We start from the raw sequence: 9,110 nt of genomic DNA on the forward strand, positions 1-9,110 counted from the left end.
GAAGTCTGTAGAGTACAGTGATTGGATGTGAATGTGCGTGCAGGGAGTCCATGAGCCTATGTAAGTGTGTCTGCAGGGCAGCAGAGGGAAAGGCAGATGGCTTTCACAAAGTTGGTATTTGTGGTTTGCTGTTTTATCAAAAAAAGCCAAAACGAGCGTGTAAAGAAGGAAGTGTGGAACACTTCACCGTCAGTCACAGAGCTGAGCTACGACTCAGACTTGTTGTTGTTGCTGGAGCTGATCATTGTTCACCTGTGGATGGTTCTGCTCTGAGCAGAGGCAGAGGATGTGACCGAGGTCAAAGGGCAGCTGGAGACAGAAATTTCTTGCTTTTATTCATGATTTAAAATTTTCAGTTCATCTTAAACTTATCTCAGTTGTTCTGTCTCCAGGTATCACTTCATGCACTGACTCAGACCAGCAGCAGCAGAAGACCAGCCTTCCTGATTACCGCCCTCATTGTTTTCATAGTGGGTGGGTGTAATATCATTAGTAGAGTCAACAGCTACTCCATTACAGATATTTGCAGCATTCGCAGTTATGATACAAAGAAAATAAAACCTCTAGAATTCAAATATTTAACATATCGGCACAAAATAAAATTAAAGGTATTAAAATTAAGTAACTACAACCAAGATGAACAATAATACATCACTTATGACACTGTGGCATCATTGGTTTAACAAAAGCAAAACCAAAGCAAACCATGTAGAAGCAGTGACATTAGTATGGATGCTATTAGAGTATTTCTTCTTGTTTCCAGTTGTAAGAGCTGCTACTATTGCTAAAATCACAGCTGCTAACAAAACTAAAAATGAACCTATGAGATGTTAATGATGAAAGATGCACATAGCTGCTTTTGCGGTTGTTTGTGTTAAAGCTGTGAGTTCAGTACCTTTTTCTTTCTGTTTCAGAAAAAAAACACCTGGTGTAATTTTGTACATCAGTGCATATTTAGTTTTTTTGAGATTTAGTCAAACACACATTATCAGCTCCTATTTGAGATCATAATAATGCATAAGAATGACAGTAATATTGTGTAATTCATCTGAATACTTTCACTGAAATTCCCACAGTATCATCATGAAGCTGGACACTCTGGTGACAGTGGCAGAGAAAAGGACATTAAAGAAACTGATGGACATTATGGACAATGCCAGGCATCCTCTGCACACGGCCATTAACAACCAGAAGAGTCTGTTCAGTGACAGGTTGCTTCTCCCAAAGACAAGAACTAACAGACTTAAAAACTCCTTTGTCCCACACGCCATCAGACTGTTTAACTCCTCTCTGGAGGGGAGAGGGAGGGGAAACAGGAGGACAAAGGAGGGAACAACTAAGCTGTAGTGCCTCTTCACCTCACTGTGCAATACCTTTTGTGCAATACTTTTGTAAATAGTCAACGGTGCAATAGACTCAATACTTGAAATGTGCAATTCACTTGTATTTTTATTTTTATTCCTATTTATTCTATTTATCCCCTTCGTATATTTTATTTATATTGTCTCTGTATTTATATATATGTGTGTGTGTATAACTCTGTAACTTCTGTCGGTGCTGTGCTTTTTTGGAAATCGAATTTCCCAGAGGAACCCACCCGAGGGATTAATAAAGTTCTATCTTATCTTATCTTATCTTATCTTATCTTATCTTATCTTATCTTATCTTATCTTATCAGTGATTGTCATAAAGAACAGAAATACATGTCGGAGAGTTTTCAGGTGCAACTGAATGAATGCATCATAACTCAGCTGTGTAGGAACCTATGAGTGGAGAATCACACCACCAATCCTGTGAATGCTGAATAACTGCTATAACCACATCACGTTTAAGCAGGTCTGTCTCTCTGCCTGTAGACACTGGTGCAGTCAAAGCCCAAACACCACAAGTGGATGTTCAGTTATCATAAATGCATATCACACATATTTCTCTCTCAGATATGATGAGGTGTTAAATCCTTAAATGAGGCAGATGTGCTAGTTGTAATGGAGTATTTTCAAAGATACTAGTTTCACAAAGAAATGATCTTCTTCATCATCATTATAAGGTAATGGTCAGAATCTGAATCTGTTAAGAACACTAACATTTATAAACAGGAAGGGAGTGCAAGACAGAGACTTTGATCACAGGAAAAGCAGGCTACAGCAGACAACAGCTGACTCAGTCATTAAGATAGTTTTATGATTGGTTCATTTGCTTTCATGTTTTCTTGCTCAAGTACAAGTAAATGAAGTAGTTTTACTGCTGTCAGTGGGAGCAGCAGAAGGAAGCAGCACAGAGGTGTTAGAGTCAGATTAACTTTAAAAGCAGTGTTAACCTGAGCTGCACAGTGCTCACTGAAGGTTGAAAAGGTTTCATTTCCTCTGAGGTGTCAGTGGTTTTTATTTTCTTCTTTTTTTTTTTAATTCAGATGTGACATCAGCCAAACTCACCATGTAAAGTAGGAAGTACAGAGCACTTCTTTGTCTGTCCCATCAGAGCTGAGCTGCTTTCAGACGACTCCATCTTGTTGTGGATGCTGAAGCTGATCATGGTTCTCCTGTGGATGATCCTGTTGGTGCTTCTGCTCTGTGCAGAGGCCGAGAACGTGACCGAGGTCGGAGGAGAGCTGGGGACCAATATCACTCTAACCTGCTCCAATCAGACATCAGACCCATACTGGTACATGGAGATCTACAGTCAGTTCAGAGCAGGTATCGGTCGCAGTTTTTCCTCAGCAGACTCTACCTACTACTCTCCTGGTTTTGAAACCAAATTTTTAATCCTGGGAAACAAACTCGTGATTAAAAGCTTGACAGCAGAGGACTGCAGGCTTTACTTCTGTGGCATCAAGAGAGGAGGCAGCATTCAGTTTGTGGAGACTTTCCGCGTCATCTCAGGTAAGTGCCAGAGTTTATTTAACTTTATTATTTATTGTTCAGGCCCCATGATCCGTTAGTGGTAAAGCATACTTTGAAAAACCTGACAGTGTCAAGTAAGTGGCAAAGTTTTTGTTTTGTTTTACATTACGTCCTGTATGGAGTAACACAGTGTGAAGTAGCTTCATTCTCGCATCATGGGCTTTTTTTTTTTTTTTTAAATTGACTGATTTTAATTTTATTTGAACAGCTTTCTTTGCGTCTCGCTGGTGTTTAGGTCTGGATTTCTTTGCAGTACATTACATTTTGTATCAGCACATCTCAGAGTTAACATTCTGTTTGCCACTTTCTGAAATATTTTCCTCTATTTCTGTTGAATGTGAGGTCTTGTTGTGTGTATGAAAATACTGCATTATGTGGTTAGGTTATTTTTAAACCGGGTCGGGGATGAGTTCCTGCCCCAAGTGGAGGAGTTCAAGTATCTCGGGGTCTTGTTCGCGAGTGATGGAAGAAGGGAGCCGGAGATCGACAGACGGATTGGGGCTGCAGCTGCTGTAATGCGGACGCTGCACCGGTCCATCGTGGTGAAGAGGGAGCTGAGTGTAAAAGCGAAGCTCTCAATTTACCGGTCGATCTACGTCCCTACCCTCACCTATGGCCACGAGCTGTGGGTAGTGGCCGAAAGAACGAGATCGCGGATACAAGCGGCGGAAATGAGCTTCCTCCGAAGGGTGGCTGGCCTCTCCCTTAGAGATAGGGTGAGAAGTTCGGCCATCCGGGAGGGGCTCAGAGTAGAGCCGCTGCTGCTCCACATCGAAAGGAGTCAGCTGAGGTGGTTCGGGCATCTGACAAGGATGCCCCCTGGGCGCCTCCTGGGTGAGGTGTTCCAGGCATGTCCCACCGGGAGGAGGCCCCGGGGAAGACCCAGGACACGCTGGAGAGATTATATCTCTCGGCTGGCCTGGGAACGCCTTGGTATTCCCCCGGATAAGCTGGAGGAGGTGGCTGGGGAGAGGGAGGTCTGGGCCTCTTTGCTTAGGCTGCTGCCCCCACGACCCGGCCTCGGATAAGCGGTTGAAGATGGATGGATGGATGGATGGATGGTTATTTTTAAATATCAATATTTGTTCTCAACTCCAACCTGCAGAACACCGTTGAGCAGCACAAATGGGAATGGTTGTTGGTGATAAACAAGTGAGGGAACACGTTTTTACCAGCTTAGCATTTTATATCAGCTCTTCGAGGGAACAAGCCAGCAGGAAGCTGCGCTGAGTGAGCCGATTAAACAAATATTCTAAAAATTTTAATGTGCAGCTCTTTTGCATCTGTCTGTTACACTCAGCGGGTTAAATTTGGAACCAGTTCAGGGTCCAATTCATTTATTATGTAAGTGGAAAGGGTGCATCAATGGTAATACACACATGTGCATATGCATACGTAGCTGATGGTGTGTTACTGATGGAAAAGTCATCTCCATTTTACTGTGCTTACCTTCTATGTTGATGAGAGAAAGTACTCATTAACATAGATTTGAAGTGTCAACATCCAACAGTGTAGATGCTGCAGTCAGTGAACATATTGTAAATAAACACACATAATTATTCTAAAAAAAAAAAAAAGTAAGTCCTAAAATTAAACAGAATTCACTCATCTGGAAATTTACTGAATCCACAGTTTATCACATCTACTACTTTTTTTGTCTTTTCTAAGCTTTCCACTTTAAAGGTCAAAGTAGTTGATCTGAACATATCTAACACTTGATTTGGTGACACTCACTTTCACCACAAATTCAAGGAAGCGTCTAGCATGCGATGTGTACACATAGCTATTTTCTCTCTTTTAAAAAACAAAAAGTAAATTCTCTCAAGGTGTCCTTGGTGTTGTTGGTGGTGATTGAGTCCACTTTAGGACAGGAGATAATAAATAACGTAACAAGTTTACCAACCAAGAAGTTGTCTCGTGTTTGGATGCTGTGTCTTTGAATCTCACTGGTTAGTTTCATTTGCACTTTATCTGGTTACATCTGGTTACAAAAAAAACTAAAGACCTGTTTAACTTTAAAAAAGATGGTAATTAAAAATAAAACACTTCACCATGCACACTTAAAAATGAAAACTTCCAGTGCACTGTGAGAATGACAATGAGACCTCTCAATCATCTGAACCTGATGAGCAAGAAAAACAAACATAACGCGTACATATCCACTGCTTTACAAAACTGTTTGCTAGCTATTGACGCTTATAGTTGATCACTTCTAAATAATAATAAAGTTCAAAAACAGTTTTAAAGTGTGAGCTTTAATCTAGTGAAAACGCAAAGAAAGGTCATGACTTGTGAATCTAACAGTTTCTCAGCTCATCTTTCCTCTTTTTTTGTCAGATGTCACCCTAAACATCACCGACCCCCAAATCGACTGCAGACTCAGTCAGCTCATCATCATCTGTGTCTCTGTTACTGTTGTTGTCTTTGTAATACTGGGTAAGTGAGCCATCATAGATAAGACACTTGAACAGACTCTCTACCAAATCTATAAGTGTTTATCTGAAGCCTGGTCATTTTTCTAATGAACATAATCACACTAAAGTAAAGGGACTGAGAAACATTTATCAGACCAGTCCACACATCTTGTGTAATTGTGAGTTTGATGGTGACGTGACTCAGTGGTCTGTTGCAGGTGCTGTTTTTACAGTGTTGTGTTTGAAGAGAAAATCCAGAAGGATCCAGAAGAATAATGTTTCACTTCACATCTATGAGAACACAGACACACTGAGGGCTGCGCAGGTAAACAAACCACTGCTCTCATCGATAAAACTGATACTGTGACCGCTAATGTTCAAAAACTAGTACTGTAGAAGACCTGATAGTAATAGTTAGTGTAGTAGTAATAGTTAAATCTAAAAGTAAATTGTGTAATAAAGATGCAAAAGAAATTTTATAACATTGATCCTTTTGCTTTTAACACCTATGGTTAAAAATATGATTTTATAGAAATCTCTATGAGAAAATTAACCTGTTTTCGACCTATGAAATTATTCCTCACTTGATCTCTGAGCTCAGTTAACATTTTCCTGATGAGTTTACAGTGGTCACTTCTAGCTCCATTAAAAACAAACAAACAAAAACAGAGACAAGAGTGAGAATAATCACTTCAAGGTTTCAAAATGGGACAAATCAACATTTGAAGGACAAGCTAACAGTTGAGACCACTGGGTTTCTCCATTCAAACATATTCATACAGCATTTTTTTTTGTCTCACTTAGTAATTGTTACATGTACACCCTGAGTGAAATGTGTACTCTCTGATATGTGGGCAGTTTAATGACGTATTGTATAAGCTGAGCCACATCCACCCTAATCTCTGATAACTGTTCTATGTTTGCTACTGCTAATACTACAGCAGCAACTACTGCTAATACTACAGCACCAACACTACCACTGTTTAAAGTTCCACCACTGTACTGCTTCTTCTCCGTATTCATTGCTTGTGTTTTATTTCAGAACAAGGTGATCCAGTCCCAACGGGCAAAAGCTCACTGAAAGACTTCTTTACCCGTAAGCTGAAAGATGTTGCTTTTGTGGACAATTTGAATTGTTTCACATTTAACCCCCAAAATACATTTTCATGCATTTTTGTCTACTGCAGGACATAAATTGACATTTTGTGTATTATCAGGATTGTAAGAAAACAGCTGCGTACTTATGATGTAAAACTTCATATAAAAATGTGATGTGCTTCAAGTGTCAGCTGGAACCCTTTGAACATGTGAAGTGCAGCTTAAGAGAGTCTGAAACCTATTAAGCTAAAAATTGAAAGCATGTCTGAAACTTTAAGGGCTGCATCCACAAGGCACTAAGTGGATGTGGTAGCACTATTTATAACAGTATCACATGACTAACTATAGCGACTGAAGTACAAACATATATAATGTCAACAGTAATGTCAACAGCATATTGTATTTGTAGTAGTACGTATAGAATTGCATGTAAACTGCTTAGCAATACATACATTAAAGACTATTTTTGCGGTTGTACTAAAAGCAGCTCTAATAAACAGGATTGTGGGTAATTGAAGTAGCATTTGTAGTTTTTAAAGCAGTATAATATTATGTATCTGTAAGTTAGCTAACAATTCTGTTAGCACAAATACTTCTTTTGTCCAACGCTTGTCTAAAAGTGTAAAAACAAAGCGTGAAAAAGGAAGTGATTTCCTGAGTTAATTATACACTTTCCTGAGAAACAACTACTCACACTGAGGCGGCTCTAAAGCCCAGTGGCCTCCTTTTCTGTTACTCCCTGGAAACTCAGTTAAATTAGCATTTCAGACTTTTTTTAAAAGAATTACTGGAATACATGAATCATTCAGCTTTGACTGTTCATCTGCTTTTACCCACATTGTCCAGCAGCCTACCACACAATCAGACATCCTGATTCAAGATGTCTGTGTAGCCGATCTCTCCTGCGTCCACACAGGAAGTGATGCATCAGCCAGTGGCAATAGGTGATGAATAACTTTCCACCAGTTCAAGTAAGAATGAGCAAAAATAACTGGTGTTTAATTTGAAAGTTAGCGAGTGAAATTATTACAGATGAGAGTGAAATAAAGAATAGATTGACATGTGACATATGAGGAAATGCTTTACAGTGGGATGCAACCTTGGTAATAGTCATTGTTTTCCTGTATATATTGTTGGTTGCTACAATAAAAAGTTTCAGTTAAATATATCATATTGAACTACTCTACTAACTACGATACTCTGAAGCTACACCTCAGAGAAAATTAAAAGAGGTGGGAAACTTACAATTGACCCCCTTAAATACTCTTTCTCATTATTGGATTCACCTGTGTATGTAGGTCAGGGGTCCCTGAGCTTACCAAGCCAATTTGAGTTCCAATAATTAGTTCTAAAGGTTTTGAAATCAATAAAATGACAACAGTGCCCAAATTTATGCACCTGCCTGATTTTGTTTAAACAATTATTGCACACTTTCTGTAAATCCAATAAACTTCATTTCACTTCTCAAAGATCACTGTGTGTGTCTCCTATATCAGCGGTCCCCAACCCCCGGGCCTCGGACCGGTCCCGGTCCATGAGTCGTTTGGTACCGGGCCGGGAGAGTTGAGGCTCAGGTGTGAAATGTATGGTTTTCAAAAAAGGTTGGGGACCGCTGTCCTATATGATATATTTAACTGACATTTTCTATTGTAACAACCAATGATTAATACAGGAAAATAATGACTATTAACAAGGTTGCCCAAACTTTTGCATCCCACTCTACATGGTTACTTAGGCAACTGGATTCAATTTAGATAAATATGATTAAATTAAAGAAAATCACTGAAATTGATTGAACCCTTTTTTGAGTGGATGGATTGTAAAATTACACAGCTTCTGTGACATGTAAAAACGCTTTTGTGTCATTTAAATATTCATCTATTATTTATTAACTGGGAGGTTTTGACTTTGGTGTTATTGGAAAGAGCTTCATGCTTCCAGAATTAAAATCACCCCATCAAACAGATGTAGAACCAAAAACAAGTCTTCTTTCAAACAAACTGTACAAATGACAACACCTGAACATACCTGAAATAAATGAGTAAATTAATTTACAATCACACTGTATATATTTGTTTCAACATACAGGAAGAACACGTTCTATAGCTACACTTGCCTGTAGGGGTCACTGCTGAGACATTTTAATAGGATTCCAATAAAAATAAGTCATTCTTTCCAAACAGATGTTTATTTCGTACATCACTCTGATATTTGACAAAGACTACTGAACTGACTTCATTAAAAATATTTTTCTCTCCAACTTGTTCCTCTTTCTGTGTCTCAGTGGACAAGCTGCCACCGTCCAGTTGTGTTCCATTAATGCTCAAAATTAATAACACCTACATTGACTTTGTTAGTGTTAAATTCAACACATTGTCCCGTACGGGCAGTGCCATAAATAAAATTCATCACAAAGCAACAGAAAGTCTCTCATATTAACCCATCCAGCAGCGTTCACAGTGAAGGTCCACAAGTTGGACTTCCTGTGAGGTACTTGTGGTATTTTATCAGGTGTCATATCGGCTGAAGTCAGCATTTGCGACAGGAAGTGTAGAGGACGCCAGAGTCCATCAGAGCTGAGCTGCTTTCAGACAACTCCGTCTTGTTGTGGTTGCTGAAGCTGATCATGGTTCTCCTGTGGATGATCCTGTTGGTGGTTCTGCTCTGTGCAGAGGCCGAGAAGGTGACCCAGGTCAGA

At 39.5% G+C, this 9,110-nt stretch overlaps 1 long non-coding RNA gene across 1 annotated transcript; it reads left to right on the forward strand.

Annotated features, from left to right (window-relative positions):
- Window positions 1–2,708: 2,708 nt before the first annotated feature.
- On the forward strand, window positions 2,709–6,914 carry LOC309700829. The gene is made up of 4 exons (XR_014274772.1): window positions 2,709–2,879; window positions 5,238–5,336; window positions 5,533–5,639; window positions 6,357–6,914. It is a non-coding gene; the product is annotated as an uncharacterized lncRNA (long non-coding RNA).
- The last annotated feature ends 2,196 nt before the right edge of the window (window positions 6,915–9,110 follow it).

The sequence above is a fragment of the Aulonocara stuartgranti genome (assembly GCF_965226115.1).
Source record: "Aulonocara stuartgranti genome assembly, chromosome: 23".
Lineage (NCBI taxonomy): Eukaryota > Metazoa > Chordata > Actinopteri > Cichliformes > Cichlidae > Aulonocara > Aulonocara stuartgranti.